The sequence below is a fragment of the Bombus vosnesenskii genome, unplaced genomic scaffold (genome assembly GCF_011952255.1).
Source record: "Bombus vosnesenskii isolate JDL3184/JDL3185 unplaced genomic scaffold, Bvos_JDL3184-5_v1.1 scf7180000013267, whole genome shotgun sequence".
Classification (NCBI taxonomy): Eukaryota; Metazoa; Arthropoda; class Insecta; order Hymenoptera; family Apidae; genus Bombus; species Bombus vosnesenskii.
The window spans coordinates 7653840-7673516 of record NW_022882927.1 but is presented as its reverse complement, the minus strand read 5'-3'; the positions used below and the strand labels follow the sequence as shown (position 1 = coordinate 7673516).

Genomic DNA, 19677 nt, shown 5'->3' with positions numbered 1-19677 from the left:
GTACAATTTATTTGTTCATTGTAAAATTTGTATTAGGAAGAAAATGATAGAAAGGAAGGTAGATAACGACCATGGTCGTATGAAAGAGGTACATGCGTGTAGATATTTTTAAGCAATAGCGTACGTTCGATTTAAGAATCGTATTCGGTGAAGACACCGCCGAATCAACATGCATTGGCGAGGAATTTATAGAATTCCGGTACGAGCTAGCGCGAAGGCCAGGAGAGACTGTTAAAGATCAAACTGAGGTGAGCGTAAACAGGAAAACAGGTTTCGCGGATCACTTTGGCGCGGTCTCGTTTACTAATTATCGCGTTATTACAAATGGCGCGGTGTAGCGAACGATTCGCGTGTATACGAGCCAATTCCAAAGCAAACTACTGGCTGAAGATGCGCTCGATACGCACGCCGAGTCGTGATGTAACTCGAGATAGAACCAACACACAACTTCCTTTTTGTGAGAAACAAATCCGCGTTTCAAGCGCCTGTTCTTTACATAAAAGGATTCTCACTGTTAATACTTCGAGATTTTGTTTCTTCTTGTTATCGAAAATACATTAGATATATCTGTATTACATAATGATTTTTCATTCATTTCTGTTTCACAAGATTACGATAGACCATTCTGTTAGGTTCGAAAAAGTATCGAAATGAATGAAACTGAACAAAGAAGGACGATAACAGAGAGGATACAATGGTAGTCGTAGAAGAATGTATTGACGTGCTACTTACTCGTCGACATAGCTCGTTTTGTTCAGGCAGCGAGGCCTGAGCACGGTTCAAATAAAGGACATCTGAAACCAAAAAATGAAAGGAAGATTGGTACAAGGCAAACATAAAGAAACAGAAAATCGTTGACATTTTATGTTCGTTCCCTTCGCAATTTCTTCTTAAAAATATTCATTTAAAGGAGATTTCGATTGATTTTTGCTCTGTACCTTAAAATCGATCTTTCTAAATGTCTCGACAATTTATTCAAGCATCGTTTGTTAGCGTATGAAATATCGCGTATAGAATATATTATTATCCTAAATTAACGTATTATATCATTTTGTATGTGAATTATATTTACAACGAAATTATTCGACGAAGAAAACTAATTGAAATCAGCAATTCTACGTTTCTCTCAACACAGTCTGATCACTGCTTGCTCTATTTTATATTATTCGATCGAAAGGAGCGCGGAGGTATCGAGCACGCGATCATTTCGCCGCTAGACAGCCAAGATGGAAAGAAGACCAGCTTTCAGCTAACTACTTTCGATTGTCAATCGTCGTCGGTGGCCACGTTGTCGAGGTGAAAATCGGCGTTAGAAGCTAAAGGCAGAAACTTTCAAATCTCCATTCCACCCGGGCACTCGCCACTTTTCACTGGTTACTTTTCACTCGGCCGCGGCATGATTCACTTTCCTCCGGTGGGCGTTCCACCGCGAAAAAGCCGTAAGAACCGCGTGGAAAGGGGCGAAACAGATCATGAAAGTCCGCCGTAACTCTGGCCGGCATCAATGTTTTTCCGTTCTGTCTCCTATACGGAGTACGCAGGTATTTACGTTGCAAATAAATACGAGTTGGTCTTTCTTTGCAGTCGAGTAAATCCGGATCATGGCATTAATACCTTTTTTATAACGAGTTCTGCTTTTAACGTTACGACTAGCAAGTAAACGGTTTTCGATTTATTTGTGCCATTCTTAAGCGTGCAATGTCTTCCGATAAAATTAATTTTAACTTTTATCGAAATAGAAAGCTATCTTATAAATACGTATATATCTGTTTATTTTCGTTACACCACTTTAATTAGTACTATTTATCTCTGTACGTAGTATATTTAGGAACTGTATCGCTGTTTCGTTGCCCTATTCTTTATTTCTATAAAACTTCGCAAACTGAAATTGGAGGGATAAATACGTTTTGTATTCGAGTTTTACTTTGAAAATCCTCCGGATCAAAATTTCCTGCAATAAATCTCTCACTCTGTATATTCAATTTCAGTTTAAAAATACGTGGAGTCGAAATGGTGGGTCGACTCTCTCACACACACAGTGAGAAAGCTTCCTTTATATTTCAATTGTCCATAAATGCATAAACATCCGCGGTCCATTCGTTGCTTCGATTCTTTCTTCACTGCCATGGTGCCATTTTAAACAGACAGTCCAAGGATGAGTCCACACCCAGCCTTACATTCTATACGCCAGACCAAACAATGCATTCCAGTTCCCAGGCTTGGAAAGCCTTCGTGTGTATTCATTTCATTTTTTGATAGCCGTTATCGACCTCATAGAGCACGGTCGAGGGCAAAGGGTGAAGGCAACGAGGGAAAGGAGGCACAGATGGAATGGTAGAGTAGCCACAAGAGGGTTCTGAAACAGGATAGAAAGAGAGAGAAAGACCTGAATACTGTGTGTGTGGTACCGGATGAGGAGAAGGTCTAGAAGAGGAGGGAGGGGGACGTTCGGGGGGACGTTCGGGGGGACGATTTGGACAGCGACGTCCCTGAGCCACTTGCCACAGTAGGTCAGCTCTCTTCACCTCACTTTGCCTCGTTTTTTTTTTTTTTTTCTTTTCGAGCCATCGTTTCACACACAACTCGAGGAGGATCTTCGGTCGTCGCTCGACCGACGATACCTTTCGTTTCGATTCTTCCTTTCCGCCCCCAAGTTTCACTTGGTTCACCTTTTGTCCCCTCTTTGTCGGTATGTTTTCGTTTTAATTTAAGCAGCTACACTGTCGGCTGTAAGTACCAGGACGCGTATATGTTACGATTATTTCGATACATTCACGGATTTTACTCTATTGATATTCTACTCTAATGGTATTTTGCGTTATAAGGTACATAGGATACGAATGAATTTTTGGATTTATGAGAAGATAATTGAAAGAATACAAGAGTGTAAAGCATTCGATTTATGTTAACGCCTCGAAACGTTCAAATACTTGTGACCAGCAGTGTATGTTTACATCTTCGTACAATAAAGACGCCATTTTTGTGGAAATAAAATGGTACAAAATTTGATTGAAATTTTTCAGCGTTTCCCACGCGAAAACGACTACGAGCTTGTTATCGTATCGTCGCTTTATATGTTTGGAAGCGAATATATTATTATGCAAAGTTTTATGAGCAGTCGATCAACTACTACTCTTTTCGTTTTCACTCATATACGATGGATGTGGAAGTTCTCAAAAGATAATCTATTTTTCAGAGATTCGTGTGTCGTAAGGTGATGATATAGGGCATCATGAATTTTATGATAAATTCTAAAGAATACCGTTTATGACATAATGTCCCTTCGCCAATTTTTTAATTTATAACGTTCGTCGGTGAAAGACATCTTAAAAATATCCGTTGATATTTAACGCAAACTCGATACTTTTCACTGCCCTTATTTTTTAATTATTTTGTATCGTTTCTATCGCACGAGGACCAGAGCATGTTCGAGGAATTTAAAAAATAGAAGGAAGAAGAAGAAAACTGTTTCAATAGCCGATTAAAGTGTATCAGTTCCCGATATCGAAAAATTCTTCGAGATATTGAGTTCCAGTGGAAATATCGGTGATATTTTTCATTGAGAAATTATTATCAGGATCCGTTGGTGGAAAGCAAGTCTGTATAGCCTCGTATGCGACAACGCCTGACTATCGTTCCACGTATTTGCATGTAATGTTCTTACCCTAGGTAGAAACAGCTACGCGTCTTAATCGAGCCAACTCCGTAGAAACCGTCAGCACGTGTACAGGGCACTGAATACGGACAAAGGCTGTTGAACGTACTTGCTTGCTTACTTTGACGACTGGTGTGTCGCACGTGGGACGCTAGCCTTCGGGGATAACATCCGTTTACTACGAATATAGAAAATATACTTCCTGCACTCGCGCTTTCGTAATTTATTACAAAACCGCATCGTTTTTCATTGGCCGTCAAAGTGTTGCACTTTCGACCTATCAATTTAATCTATTTATGGAATACAAACTTTTACGATTATGCAACTAAAAATTAACAAAGACAATATTTCAGTATAATTCGTTTTTGGTCTTTGCAGATATGAATACGTATATATATATATGATATATTTGTAATATAAATCAAACGACACGTAAAAAGAATACAAGCATTTTTCCATTTCTCGAAATAGCATTGTCTTTTCCCCGGGAAAGTAATAAGACTAGAGAACAATAACATTTCTGGACACGTTGAAATTATTAAGCGCTACGTTCCTATTACAGGGTAATCGAAATTCTGTCCGTGTAACACATGTTCCAACGGAGCGAGCTGACTGCTCGATTATACCGGCTAATTCGATTACTTCGACGAGCTCGAACACACTCGATCTACTCGAGAACTACATTTTATTAACCTTACACCACGCTAACAATTGTACCAGACAAAATAAAGAGAGAAAAAGAAAGGGAAGGGAAAACGAAAATATCAAATTTTTCTTATCAAATTAAATTACATTGATCAGCTATCGTAATTGGAATTCTATCTAATAATTTTTAAGTATTTCGAATTATTCAAGCAACTCCAACTGATCGTGGATCTTCAACAAGGAGAAAGAGAAAAATAGAAAGGAAAGAAAGGAAATAACAACTTAAACGTGCGTCGACGTGTGTCAGTGACGTTTGTTAGTTATGTTAACATCGTCCATAAATCGATCAGAACCGTAGGTGTTACCGAACATACGAGAAAACCAGCCGTCAGGCTATTGGAGCAGAACCACAACGAGATTCCTGCTCTATCCGCGTATTAAAGCGTCGCCGTTCTTGCATGGACGAAACTGCACGGCTCGTGATCGTTTCCAGGTTGTGGAACCGGTACGCTCTACTCCTGAAATTCTTCCACGCGAATCGGCCGGCCCTTTAAATCTCCGTTCCACTTGGAATTTCTGTTCGAGCTCTTACTGGAACCGAGCGTACGTGATAAAGAATCGAATTTTGTAAAGCAAAGGATATTCTATATCCGTGTATGTGTGCGTGATTTCATTTCCTATTTCTATTGAATATTTGTTCGCCTGTAAATATAGAACTTGGATGCGAATCCGATACGAGTCTCCTGTCTACATGTTCTAAATTTTACGAATCGATATCGTTGTCCTCGACGTCCCTGTAGCCGTCCTCCGTTTCTATAGAAGACAGACTCGAAGTATACGAGAACGAACGATTAACATTCAACAATTTCATCCGAACAGATGACAGAAATCTCTTACTTCCGTGAAAACACAAATATTGTACAGTTGCAATCTACGATCGGAACGACGGATAAATTCATTTTCTCAAATTTACGATTTTCTTTTCTCCGACTCTACCTGTTTAATTTCGAGTAAAAACGTTAAAATTATCTAAGATATAACTATCATCCTTGCAAAAGGTTGATTATAAGATAATTTCGTTATATTTTGATTTTTCTAGCATTTTTTCTATTATTCAATATCCTTTGAAGTAGATCATCGTCTTTTAAAAATTAGATAACAGCAACAGATTGATCGATACATTCGAGCTAAACTTATATAAAATACATTGTGAAGAATTGGAAAGAAATTCAACTATACCTAGATTTGATATCGATCGACATGTTACACGTGACAGATGGAAAATACTTAATTCAACGTGTCAGTCTTTGTCGTAGTAGGTACGGAGGAAGTGGAAGGTTTAAATTTCCAAGAGAAGCTCAATTAAACTCGAACTTTCGCAAACTGCTATATCTCAGCGTAATCGAATGGTTCGATATCGCCGTCCTCGACATCTTGGTGGTTGTCCCTTTCCCAGACGTTTATTAGTCCGCGAACGGAGAACTTATCGTTAACCTCGATCCTCCTGAGCCACGATGTTAATACCCACTCCCACTTGTCTAACTGTACTACTAGGTCGACCAGGTGGCATCCAGACACTCGATCGATTAGAAAGATATCAATCCGAGAACAATCGCCTCCATGCATCTCGATTTTCCCTGAGAAAATTGTTTACAGATGAAGTAGGTAAGTACAAAGAAGGCGAAGCTCGTCTTTCTTCGATACTTCGAAACTTTCTTTAAAAATTTGCCAATTATTATAACCGTTAGCGAGAGTAGTGATTCTTGCTAGTTCTTTAACCAGTTAGTAACTAGAGTTATCAGATCAATAAAAATAACTAACTTCTAATTTATTATACAAATTCTAGGAAAATTTAGTAGCTAGAGAATTGAATATTTAGTAATTTGAACGAACTTTTGTAAAATACAGGGATAAAACCTGGCTTATCTTTCTTACATGTCTTTTCATATATTTTTTATCTTGATGGAACAATCTTTCGGAACAATATTCTCTGGTACTATACTTTGATCGTTCTCTGATCTAATATCAATAATGGACGAAGTTTGGTTCGACTGATCTGTTTAGGGATTGGCGAATATTAAAATTAAAAGGACGTAGTGCAAATAACTATCCGCCCTAATAAGCCCTATATAATTATAAATTTGTCGTCCAGTTCGCCGTTGGAGATCGCTATATACGGGCAGGTTGTCGCTCAAGAATTCTCAAGGGACGTATATAACATCGATCTTATCGTTGTTACGCCAAAATTGGCCTTCGTTAACATTATCAAGTTAAGAGAGGCCGGCCAAACTGGTTTCTCATAAATCTTCCCGATTACAGGCTCGTATGCGCTTCGATTAAATTAACATTCAACTTCGCGCGAGTCATCGACGAACGATAATCTTTGGCGCCAAAATGAACGATCCGACCAATCATCGTCACCCGATTATCATATTTCTGACATTATATTTCTCTTTTCTGATACTGTGTGTGTGCTTTGCTTTTGTTTATCGAAGAGGGCTTCGCGCTGTATACTTTCTTCGTTAGATTGAGGCCAATCTTCGCTCGTTAGATCGAGGCCAATCTTTAACTGCGTGACCGAGCTCGATGTGTCTTGACGATGGTTAACCCTTTGATTGCGAACAGCGCCTATAGGCCCTCCATGAAAGTTATCATTGTGTACTAATAGCGGTGTTTGGCGCGGGGTGTTAATTTATTTAGCAACACGTCGGATGTAGGATGATGTAGCGTAGAAGGATTTAATGCATGGTGAAGTAGAATGGGATTAGGTGACGTAGGACAGCGTATAGGGAGACGTCACGCGAATAGACGATGGTTAACAGTACGCAAAGTGGCATAAGATAATGTGGAGTTTAGCGTAATAGGTAGCTATTATACAACGAAGAATAGTAAAATGCGATGTATTGTAGTGCAACGAAGCATACAGCAACGTAAGATAATGCAACCTACCGTAGTGTAACGCACTATCATACGACTTAGTGTAATACAATGTCGTGCAACGTAACGTAGTGCAATGCAACGTATCGTAGCGTAACATTGTGTGGTATGTAATTAATAGAGTAACCTAGTCCACCAAATGTTGCTACATAGCATAATGAAACGTAGCATAGTGTACCATACCGTACGATACAATACGAGCATAGTTAAATATAGTTCAATGCGACATAGCATAATGCAACGTAGCATAGCGTAAGTTTTTTTAAACTTTCATTTTATATCGATAAATATGATGTTTACGTAATTTTATAAACGCGCTTTTCGGTGTAGTAAATTAGATTCGACTTGTCGATTATGTAATTTCTGTCGTAATTTCTCAATGGTGTAATCTAAAGTTTAATTCCAGGTCGAATATGTGCTTTAATACCGTGCTCTTGCAAAAGACTGCCAACTTTTTTAGCGAGAGAGTTAATCATCGGTACGCATGACGTATATACGAGCGAAGTTCTGATGAACTTTTTGCATCCTCGAGTTTCACCCTCGATGGCGATCAAGTTCCACATGAGATACATTCAACAAGAGAATATGTATCGATACACAAATTCTTATGTTACACGAGGTAAAGAGAAATCCCTCATTAACCTCAAACCTAATTTAACTCGAATCATTTTCAAAATATTTCACAGAAATGTTCGTTTCGAAAGTTCTCCGAATTCCTCTTCAAACGAAACTTCCATACCAACTATCTCTGATAATAATCTATTAATTTAAACGTAAACTTTTGCAATATAGAAATAAATTTTCTAGAGAAATTGCTCGCTAATATAGACACCGAACGTTTATACAAATTCATATTTTTATTAATATAACCGAAGAAATAAATTTGTTTCGCTGGTTAGATATCGCAACGATTACTTTACTTTCGATATTTTGTATATTCTTACGCATTGTGTCCATTCTCTACATTCTTGTACATTGAAATTTTCACTCGTCAAAATGAAATAATAAAATTATTGGAATAATACTGAGTAATAATAAGTAATTAAAATAATGAAACAAACGTCATGCTCTATTAATGATACAGCAAATATATAGGTAACCAAGGTAACAAAGCTTGTCGAAAGGCAAGTTGTCCATCGAACGACTCGATGAAATCCACGAAGAATGCGTCACTCGAAACGATATTACCAACCCATCGGGTTAATTGAACCATAACAAATTTCTCGAGGAAAGCCAAGGCTCTCACTTTCTCATGTTTTTGCTTGGCGACCGTGTAACAGGAGAATCGAATCGACCGGTACAGTTTCGAGCGAGGAAGAGAAGCATGGGATCCTGGGGACACGTTCATCCCTGGTCCCGCATTTCGGATCCTGTGACGATCCGCCTCTGTGGGTGGTAGATGGAATAAGAACGAGGGAAGAACCCCTCGTTCTTCGTCGACCTCCGCTTCGTTCTCCTCGTTCAGACCTAACCATTGTACGTACGATATACTATTATACACTACGGTTCAAAAGTATTTGGATATTTGGTTATTTTTCACAGGATGCAATTTAGTGTAATTACGGACAAGAGGATTTACGATGATTTTCATTGCTTATGATTAACGCTAGGATTATTTATCGACGATTGAACGTACAAAACTTGCACCGGATGATAGCTGTATGAGAAGATAACACAAAAGGAACAGACTTTTATTCGTGTTTTTGAACAATAACAAAGAATTGCCGTCAAAATAAACCGATTTAAATCTGTAAAGTTACTAGAGAGAATTGTAAAATAAATCAATAAGCAATCTGAGTATTCCGATAATTTTAATGTTACCTAAAGCAGAATTCACGCTGTATTCGCGTATTGATAGAGTATACAGAATATTATCGTGTGCTAAAATTTATCTTCGAAAGGTAACCTCGAAGCAAGTAATAGTTGAAGCTCGTTAAACTGATAATTTATATAGTTCAGATAGTCAGGTAATTTCAAATAACTAAAATTTAATATTGTTTCCGTAAACAGACAGTAAATGATTAATTCCCTCTTGATTTATACAATTCGGTAAAACTAACAATCTCTTGCTATACAGATCGATCGACGTACGGATTACTTGTGAGGGGTATTGTACGTATGGATCCGGTTTTAGTCGTTGCACGAGGATGCTGATCGAAGAAGAGGGTGGCAAATGTGTCCTGAAACCATCTGGGATTTCATTGTTGCCAATCCATCGACGACTCATTTTCCTCGACACTTTTCGAGGAAAAGTGGAACGGCTCTAGAGGTAAAGTGAAACCGACTTTCCAGTATTCTTCTGCGCGGCAGTTTTCTTCTTTGGGTGGGAACTTTCGAATGGAAACGAATTCGGTTGTTTGGACAAAGTGTGGATACGTGTATTATAGACGAGTCGTTGTAATTTGTTTGAATCGTAAATTAAAATTATACTAATTATATAGAATCGTTGCAAGTATCGAATATTTCATGAATTGTGAAAAGAAAATTTCGCTTTTATCGATTATTAATATTCACGTGTATTAACACGTGTATTAACACGTGTATTATTTTGAAAGAACACAACACACGATACCAACCTATATTTATCTTCTGTTACGTGCCTACCGGCTTGATCAGGGTTGTTTTATAACCATAATGATTCTTATTATTTAACTAGGAGACATAATAGTCGACTAATGAATATAAATATAAATCTAGTGAATACATATACGTATATAAATGTTGCGCAAGTTTTGACTTCGTCCTTGCCAAAACGGTATCTTACGTTCCCTCGCGAGATTAATTAATTTTCATGCCAGGTCATGAATCAAGTTTGATTTATTTCTATACTGAAACTGTATCGATTACATTTAGAAAGTTGATTCGAACAGACATGAAACGTGTCGAACCATTAAAACAGAAATGAAACGTAATTTAAGGTGTTAAATTATAGTTGTACACGCTACTAACAGAACAGATGTAAACCTTTTGGTATCTGACAATTTCGTACAGTCTACGGGAGCCCTATTCATTCACAGTCAATCGATGGTTTATATAATCATTCCATTACTCATAACCGACTATTACGTACAACCTATTGAAGGCTATGTACGAAACGCTACAATGATCGTAACTACGTAGACAAAATTATATAACTTGCAATACGAACGGTAGAATGACGAAACGAAAACTAAGAACACAAGCTTGCATCTTTTCGTCTAAAGAAGAATTCTTTACAGAAGGACTTTGAAAATTCTATTTCTTTCTTCGGTTAGAGTCTCGATTAGAATCTCGATCAGAGTCACAATTTTTGAAGATTTCTATACGCCAAAGGATTTGTCAGAACTTTTTTTAAAAGCCACTATGTTTCAAAGAACAGATAGATATTATTCTGTGCGTACGAATATCGCAACCTAGAGACAATACGTAATATATCACGTATTTTGCATATTTTCATATTTTATATGCACATATCTATCGTGCAATAAATGTCACGCGTTTCTTCCATATTTAACATCCATAAACATCAGAAGCTGAACAATAAAATTACCGACTGCAAAATACTTAAAAAACTTATTCAAAAAACTCACCTCTCGCAGAAAGACGATGAAACGCGTCAAATGAAAATCTTTCAAACGATCGTTCCATCCTTTCCGTGATCCCTCCGATTTTCCTTTGATTATCGCTTGGGAACACTGATTGACTTTCTTTCTCTCTCACGTGTGAGAATGAATGAATGAATCAGAGTGATTCCCAACCGCCCTTGGAGATCTAGTAAAATGAAGCGAGGGCGAGGGCAAAGACTCGAGGGTTCGATGTCGTTGGCAAAAGGGCAGCCAAAAGAATCGAGACGTACCTATCTCGGAGGGGCCAGAGAACAGCTCAGGCTGCGAGGGTTTACGTGCTTTGGTCAATGGGTCCCTACTATAACGGTGTGCACTACCCTTCGACGATTCTTATTTCGTCCTCATTGTCCCCGACAGCATATGCCAGCCCTTTATTCCAGCTCCACGGCTTCTCTCGTAGGACAAACAAGTCTGCGCATTATCGACCTTCCACAGACCAGAATATCTATTACGCGAAGACGCGTACATCGAAGCTTTATCCAAAATGCTCGAATCGTTTTGTGTCAGTAAAATCTTTTACGTCTCTTTTACAATACGGGTGGTTAGGATAGGTATTGTGAGAAATAGGTAAACAGACGAAAAATTGATTGGCGGGAAATTCTTGGTGAACTTTTCGTTTCTTTTATATCTTGAGAGATTTTAAAATTTTTAACGCGTTTCGTTCGATGGGATTTAAAGGAATTTTACTTTACATTACAGACTCTCATTGGTGAAATAGAGCAAATATCGTAACTTTTTCTTAGGTTAAACGATACACGTATTTTTGACCGTACTTTTGTGATTTGTAATATCTCAGTGCCGAGGGATTTTCATATCTTTCTACGCGAAGCAATTTCGTTGAATATCTTCTTCTGGATCGTTACGTGTTCTTTTCGTGCTACTTTTGCTCTCCTAATTTACCTCTAGGGATCAGAGCAGATGGATATTTTTTGATCAAACATCAAAACAAGAAGAAGGAGAAAAATCCTGCGAAGAAATAATATCGTTGATGAAGGAAGTTTGATAACAGTGATCGAAGGAAACAATATCCAAGGAATCTGTGCTAAAAGTTCGTTAGACGCGACTCGTTCTCTCGCTGGTAGGCTCGTCGAGTGGGTAGCGAGCTGAGCGGCCAGGCTTTCCAACGATATTTCTGGTGGTAACTATGCCAGGGACTGCCGGGTAAGTAGTCACTATAATACGGCTTGAATCGAGTAAAAGTACATGGGTAACCTCGTGAGCGGGTTCACCATGTCGCTTTCACTCCCCGTGCCGCAATATTATCCGTCCGTTCGAGGACCAGCCTCCTCGCGCGGGCAATCCTAGATGCCGAGAACCATTACGCCGCTGGCGATCGTCGTCCGACGATTCGATGACGATTCAAAGAACGTAAATCACTAGGCCAGCTGGTGAGGACCTGATGATATTTGCGGAACACGAATCATTTATAGAGACGAGAGTGATGGCTTGCGTCGCTTTAGCGTGGTTTCTTCAGATTCGATCATGAGCCTCGACAAAAGGTCGTGGTTGAGAGGATCGTAGAATGTAACGAGAAACGTGGAAATAGGATTTTACCATGGCGCGTGTTCTCGTTTCCTTTCTATTTTAATTCTTTTTATTTTATTCGCTTGTTCTTGCTTGACGACTTTTTACTTCCATCGCAGACCCGTTTAATTAAATCTACTACTTGTGTAAAAAGAGTTTCAGATGAGTGTAGAAAGCTTCGGGAAACTGTTTAGTAAATTTTAATCCCGCGGTAATAAACTTTAGAGTTTACTATCGCGCAAGAAGTTTATCACGTGTCCAATTGAATTTTCAATTTTGCTAATAAAAAAAGATAGATACGAAATATAGCCGTATTAGCTTGCCGCGATATTTCGAAATTTCAAATAACGAGAGCTTCAAAGTACTCGTATTCCATCGTCAGCGTTCAACGTCAAAGGTACGAGCATTAAACTGCTTCGATGCTCCTCCATTCTTCTCTATTTTCGAATATTCGGCTCCTAAGCGTCTTTCTCAAAAGAACACATGCTGTGGTGCCCCGACAGAAGCTACCAATAGCACGAGACTAACCTTCTTTTTATTCTCTCTACATCGTATCGATGATCCAGATTGGTCGCCGTCTTGACGAGCCCATCAATCTGCTCGTAGACACATCTTTTTAGAAGGACAAGCTCGCGAATATCTCTGGTATTTCGTCTATTCGAATTTCCCTTTACATGGTCGAAAATCCTTACTCGAATTGTAAAATGTCAAGCAATAAAAATGTATTTATTCTTAAATTTCATTTTTACCACTCTTCGTATATTTGCGTTACAGCTGTAAAAATTTCCAATGATAAAACAACAAATATCTATCGATTCTTCTTCTCGTTCCTCGCAATTTTCTCATTTTATTCGTTCATTCGTCGCTAAAAGAATTCAGGCTTCCACGTGATCGCCTTCGCTGTGGATTGTTAAAGAAGAGGAGTGAAAAGGATAATGAAAAGGTGAGAGATTCAGAGAGGAAGGGAAGAGAAAGACAGAAGAGATTGGTGGTGCAAAAACCGGCGGAGGCAGAGAAATAGATAGTCGAGACAGTCCATTAAGCAGCGAGTGCAATCCTGGACGAACAATCGAAATCCATGCTAATCGTCGAGTGTAGTAAAATGTAGCCAGACGTGGTTGAAATAGACGCGAGAGCGAGAAAGTTGCGAGCCTAGGAGAAGTCCCCTTTGTTTCTCGCCATTATCGCATTAAACGGAGGACCTTTCTCAAGGACCATCGCCGACATTATTCCTGGAAACCGATTATTTCAATCTTTTTAGTTATACAAGGGAATAGAACCCACCGTTTTTTCAGATCGCTGAATCACACCGATTGTTTGCTACGTGACAGTAACTCTTGGAATTTTGTCACATATAGCGAGAAACATAATTGAATTAACAATACGTTTTCTATAAATCATTTTATATAGACATTAACGTCGAAACGAAGTATATATATGTCGGAGATGAAAGGACATCGGGGCCTCTCTTTTGGAATGTTGGAAAAAAACCTCCAATACCCTAGTCCAGAATCTACTATACTACTACTATTTACTATACTACTATTTACTATAGCTACACTTAAGTAATAAAACTAAGAAATAGTTGTAATGTTCTAATTCGATTATGGGTGTTCAAGGTTTATGACGATGGGCTTGGGCTCGAAGTGATATAACGAGTCACTGAACGTAGTACACGGGAGGGACGTGTACCTAACAGAGGTATGGAATAATTATATAGCTTTCCTTAAAATCAAAGATTGACCCGAGAGGTGGGGAGAGGACTATATAAGGGCAGTTCCACTTGGACTGAGGTAGAGTCCATTCAGAGTACTACTTGCACGTAGAGTGAAACCAGGATCGTGTATCACATCGCATTCGTCGTCCCGTTGGCCGTGGATTCGTTATCGAACCTGAATTCATTGTCATCGACATTTCGACCATCCGATCGCCGCTGTTACTTGTAACCTCTTGTAATAATCACATTTGTACTAATAAATATCAGCTATAACCACAATGGCAAATTCGAGTGAAGGTTCGTCAAACGCCCAAAATTCCAACATTAATCCGCATATAAATATATAAGAAATAAAGATACAATATTGATTAATTTCGTATATTTGCAACTAACCCAAATAATTTTATAACGAGAAATTTGGTAACAAGAAATACAGAAAAATTCTATTTCATCGATAAATCTTTATGCCTGTAACAAATACATCGTAATATTCCAAATCACCCCTTACCATACATTTCTTAAACGACTATAAATGTCAGAAAAATTACGGATAAAACGCACACGTTGTGACATTTCTAACCTAAGAATAACTTACGAATTTTCCTTGATCCGAGCTGGATAATTTTACCATTCCGAATCAGCCAGCGTGAATGATCTATCGGTTACAGAACGGCCAAGGGAGATAAGGAAAGAAAGAAAGAAGGAGAGAGACGAAGCGAGACAGAAGATCGATAAAATAATAATTCTGCAAGTGCAACAATTCGGAAAATATCCATTTGTATAATTTATAAATATGCTGTATGAATATATGTATAGAGTGCCTAAAGTATAAGGGAAACTAAAATACGTATAGCGATTCTATTTAAGATTAAGCGATCTCAAGGGACCACACAACATTTCCTTCGCAATTCTTTTCAGTCAATTTACCTTGGTATATCCTATTTTTTAACGGTTTTTTATAATTTTTTACAATTTGCTGAAATTCTAAGAAAACGAAGTATTTATAGCATCGTGATTAGAATACCTACCGTCTTTGATTTGCGTGGTAGACTTTAACAGAGTGTCTACATATATATTAGTCTAGTTATATTTTGTACACTTTCAAAAAAATGACACGTATACGGATTATCTGATTTACGTTTCTCAATAATGCTGCGTTTACGAAACTTTGATGCGTTGCTTCACTGCTTGATTCTTAATGGATGGAAACGTTAAACGAATCGCTGAAGGTGGCCAGAGATAATTTTTCGAGAAAATAAGGGGGGAAAATCGAGCGAAATGGCCTCGATTGTTTTGTGAAAGGGAAATAGGGAAAAAATCGAGGCCGCTGGAAAAACAAACCGATACTTTGTTGTTAAAGGCCCAACCAGTGCATTATGTCATCGCTGGCTTCAATTACATATTCGCACGAGCGAAACTGCACGCTCGTTTTCGAAACGTTCACTCGTTAAATATTGTTGTTGAATCAACAAGCTCGGTTAACAAAGAATTATTGTGCATCTGGTAACGAGCTACAGCCCGTTGCAAAAGTACGGTCCGTTCTATACCTTGTGCTTTGAATGTTGCGTAATTGTTTAACGAAAAATGAAGAACCGTGTTACGACATGTAGCTGTGAGATTTGCTACTTGTCGAATAAGATTGTAGAAAAGTTTTATTTCTTGCTTACGATTGTTCATATTAATCAAACATAAGAAAATTGGGTGTCTGACGATTTATGAACGATTATGATATTTGTAAGCTTGTAAGGATTATACAAATAAATCGTACTAACGTTACCTGTCAGAGTATCGACACAATTGAAATTATTGCTTCCATATTTGCCTAGATATGAAGGAATCCAGTTGCCCCGCTATACCTTGCCCAAGTGTAACAGTTTGTTTGTCTACCGAATCAGACTGCAAAAGTCTATTTGAGATATCTCAATTTCTATTTCCCTACATTTTAACATCATTTGATATTTGATATACGATATAGAGATTAAAAGAGAGAGAGAGAGAGGGAGAGACAAAATGATAGGAAACATTCTGAAAAACTAAGTTTGTAGTCGTGTTACATTTGATTTTCTACAAATTATTACCTGTGCTGTAAAAAATATACCACAGTTTCTCTCTGGAGAAAAGTGAAAGTTGAACTGGATTAACGACTACGATTAGCCAGCATCTATTTTTTAAACATACGTGTAGCGATTAATATTAAAAGAAAATACTGTCAACATTCGTTCGAATATCAGAGATAATCTAAAAATTTACAGGACCACGAAAAATATTCCGAAGATTTTCGCTATCAAAGTCAAAATACTCGTAAAAACGCAGGGAATATTCCAATTATTCGATTCAAAGAAGAAAACACTCGAAATATCGATACCATACGCGGGAATATAAAAGCGTCGAAAGTAATTCACACGAACGCGTGAAATATTAAAAATATTCGCAACCAGAAATATCCCTGACGTTCACTCTAAATCCCGACATGAAGTTTTAAATGATGTTTCTAGGTCGATCTAATAACGTTTCAAGGTGCAACATCGTTGAAAGGATCCCTTATAAAGATTCTCGGCGTGAAGCTAACGCGTACCAGCAGCACCCGACAGTCTGGGATCACCAATTGCTATGAATTCATAAACTTCCCCCTCACCTCGTGAGATCAGAGAATATGTAGAAGCTGTATTACGTACACATCGATACAGGAAAAAGATAAATGTGCCACATTTGCATATAATTTATCGCCGCAGTTCATTTTCATTGAAATGTATTTTATTGTTTCTTAATGACAATCTTACGAAGTGTTGACATTCCGTTAACTCATCACGGTTTAAAAGAACCTTGAAATAAAAAAGAGAAAAAGAGAAAAGACAGAAGAACGTACTATTTATCTGATGGATTAATTTCTAATTATGTATATGACACGAGGAATAACAACTACGATTGGCAGATTTCGTAATTGATCCTTGAAACATCGACAAGTTTAATGTTTTACGCTTTGTACATATGTAATTCGTATCGCTTAATACATGCACCGTGAACGCTTCATTAATCTACAGCTCATTATTGTCGCTTCCAAATACGTGTCATGGTATCTTTCTTGAAAAGTGAAAGTCCTTTTAATTCGTAACTCACGATATCATAGAGTACGACACGAAAATTATATATTATCTTTGATGCGAACACTTGAAAGGTTCAAGGAACACGAAACCTATATAATTTATCATTTGGTTGTGCGATATTAAATTTCAAAAATATAATAATTCAACTAAAATTAACTTTGAATAATTTAAATAATACATATTTTATACGTTTTATAAATCTATGCGAAAGGTATTCAATGTTTGTTCAGGTTGTATACCGTTTGAGTAAAACGAAACGAGTATGCTCATCAGAAGCAGTTAACAGGTTAATAGAAAGCAGACGACTTTCCTCTGGCGCATACCAAAGTACATAATAACGAAAGCATAACAGAAAAACGACGAATCTCTCAAACTTTCCAGCATTGTCTGGAATATAGCGTGGCCAGGCAATGATAGGGAACGCTTGGGTCTGCTTTAAAGGGACGTTTTTGTGGTCGGCCACTGCGACCTTAGTGCAAAACAGGCACCACGTCTGCTTCATTGTGTGTGATACGCTTTAAACGGGCCATTTTACTACGGGAACATTTTTACTGCTTTGCCGTACCGGTGTATACCACCGTAGGTAAGATAAAGCATCCTTATTCTTCTTTTATATCAACTTGAATGCTGACAGTTTCACGAAACTTTTTTCCCAGACGATATATCTTATCAGTTCTTTTCCACTGGTAATCTCCTATATCTACGATCTTAATTATTCGTAGAATTTATGGAACTAAATGATACGAATCGTAAAATTGACTATGATACTGATCTACGGAAGACTCCGATATTATTAGTTTGAAATAACGCACGTAACGTTAAAGGGTTCGATTGCTGAAACGTTTCTTCGACTTTCCCTCGTGTTCGACTGCAACAATATTCATCGTTGCTCGCTACGATCCGGCACGATTTCCTCCGTCACGCGACAATGTATACGCTATACACAGTCAGAGACGTCGGTATTAAAAAAACGACGTCGAGTTCGTTTCGAGAACGGAACGAACGAGAGAAAGGAGATTTGCGTTTCAGATTTCTGCAAAATTCGTCCCAGATACGAGCTGTCGGTACGATGCGCGTTTGCACTCTATCTGAACCGTTTCCCTTGTTTTCCCGCGTGTTCAGAAAATAGAAGGAGCTTCATGAGGATTATTCCAGGAAGACCGATGCATCGAAGATGCACTGAAGATACAGAAACTCGCAATACCTGTACATTTTGCGTTTCTAGTTTAAGTCCGTTTTAACTAAACGATATTATCCATAAAAATTTAATACGAATAACATCGTCAATGGTACAATAGCATCTCTACAGTGATACTCGAAACGTGCTCGTCGATTCCCACGAGTCGCTCTTAGAAGCAACCGCTCGTAACTAAAATAACGGTGGAAAGTAACGCAATCTCACGTGGAGCACGCCTCCTTAACAACGATTGCCCATGACGCGATCCGGTTGAATCGAGTTTGTCTATGCGATGATGAAGCGACTGCAGAATCTCGACCGACGATATCGAGAGGCACTTCCACCATGCCCTACTTCTATGACATCACAAACGTGCCTCCTCTTGTCCCTGATTCACGATCGAATTCCGTTAAAACCACGAGGCAGATGATGCATATCGTCGAATTAATTCCAAGACTTATCGGCGAGACGTACGTCCCGAGCCGAACGAGAAACTTTCGCTTGGTTCGTGAACCAACGAACGAGACGAGACGTTGTTCGTGTGAGAAAAATATCTCTCGAGAAAATTGCTCGTTAGCGAAGAAACGTGTCGCGCGAACGAGGCTGCGCGGCGTGGGCAGCTTCTAGAATAATAAGTTTGGGTAAACATGTCCTGGAGATGGAGAACGGTATTCTCTTCGGGAGAATGCCACCAGAGGTGGAATTGCAGTGCTCGAAGTTGGAGTCTGAAAGTCGAAGGACTAGAGCGGGGAGGTTGAGAGCGGGCGCTGAGAAATTGGAAAATGGTAATTTAAGTTTTAAATGTGCGTAACTTAGATTCTTGCAATCTTTTGTAACGATACGCACGATAATTCCATCTTACTGAAACTATCTTTTTACTCGGCCGTGAGATCAGATATTTTATTTATATCATATTTGAATAATATTTACTATATTAATTTGATCGTTTATCAAATTTCATAGATCCGTCACGTATCTCTAAGAAACCTACGTTTGTGAATTCAAGCACGAGTGGACTTATCATGTCCTTTCTGCACGCTCTTCGACTAGATATCGTTAGTGAGAAATAATGAGAATTAGATAGTGAGAATTCAGAACTGACTAGCGACAATTGAAATTTGATATCTCGTTAATTGGCAGATGTTAATAGGCGCAGTTGGGAAATGCAGTTTGCTAGCGAAGATCTCCGATGGGATTCGCGGAAAGCGACTCAGGGAGATGTCGGCCCCGTGGTCGGAATCATTTAGAACGACTGACACTTCGTTGGTAAAAAATCTCGGCCGACCTTGACCCGTGCGCGATACATCGAAATA

General features: G+C 38.4%; 1 protein-coding gene across 1 annotated transcript in view; it reads right to left on the bottom strand.

Annotated features, from left to right (window-relative positions):
* LOC117230665 (protein roadkill) overlaps positions 1–19677 on the bottom strand; it is a 126438-nt gene that overhangs the window by 62737 nt on the left and 44024 nt on the right. Inside the window, exon 3 of the mRNA XM_033488335.1 lies at positions 733–794. The gene's annotated coding sequence lies outside the window, so the exon portion shown is untranslated. The remainder of the gene's footprint in view (positions 1–732; positions 795–19677) is intronic.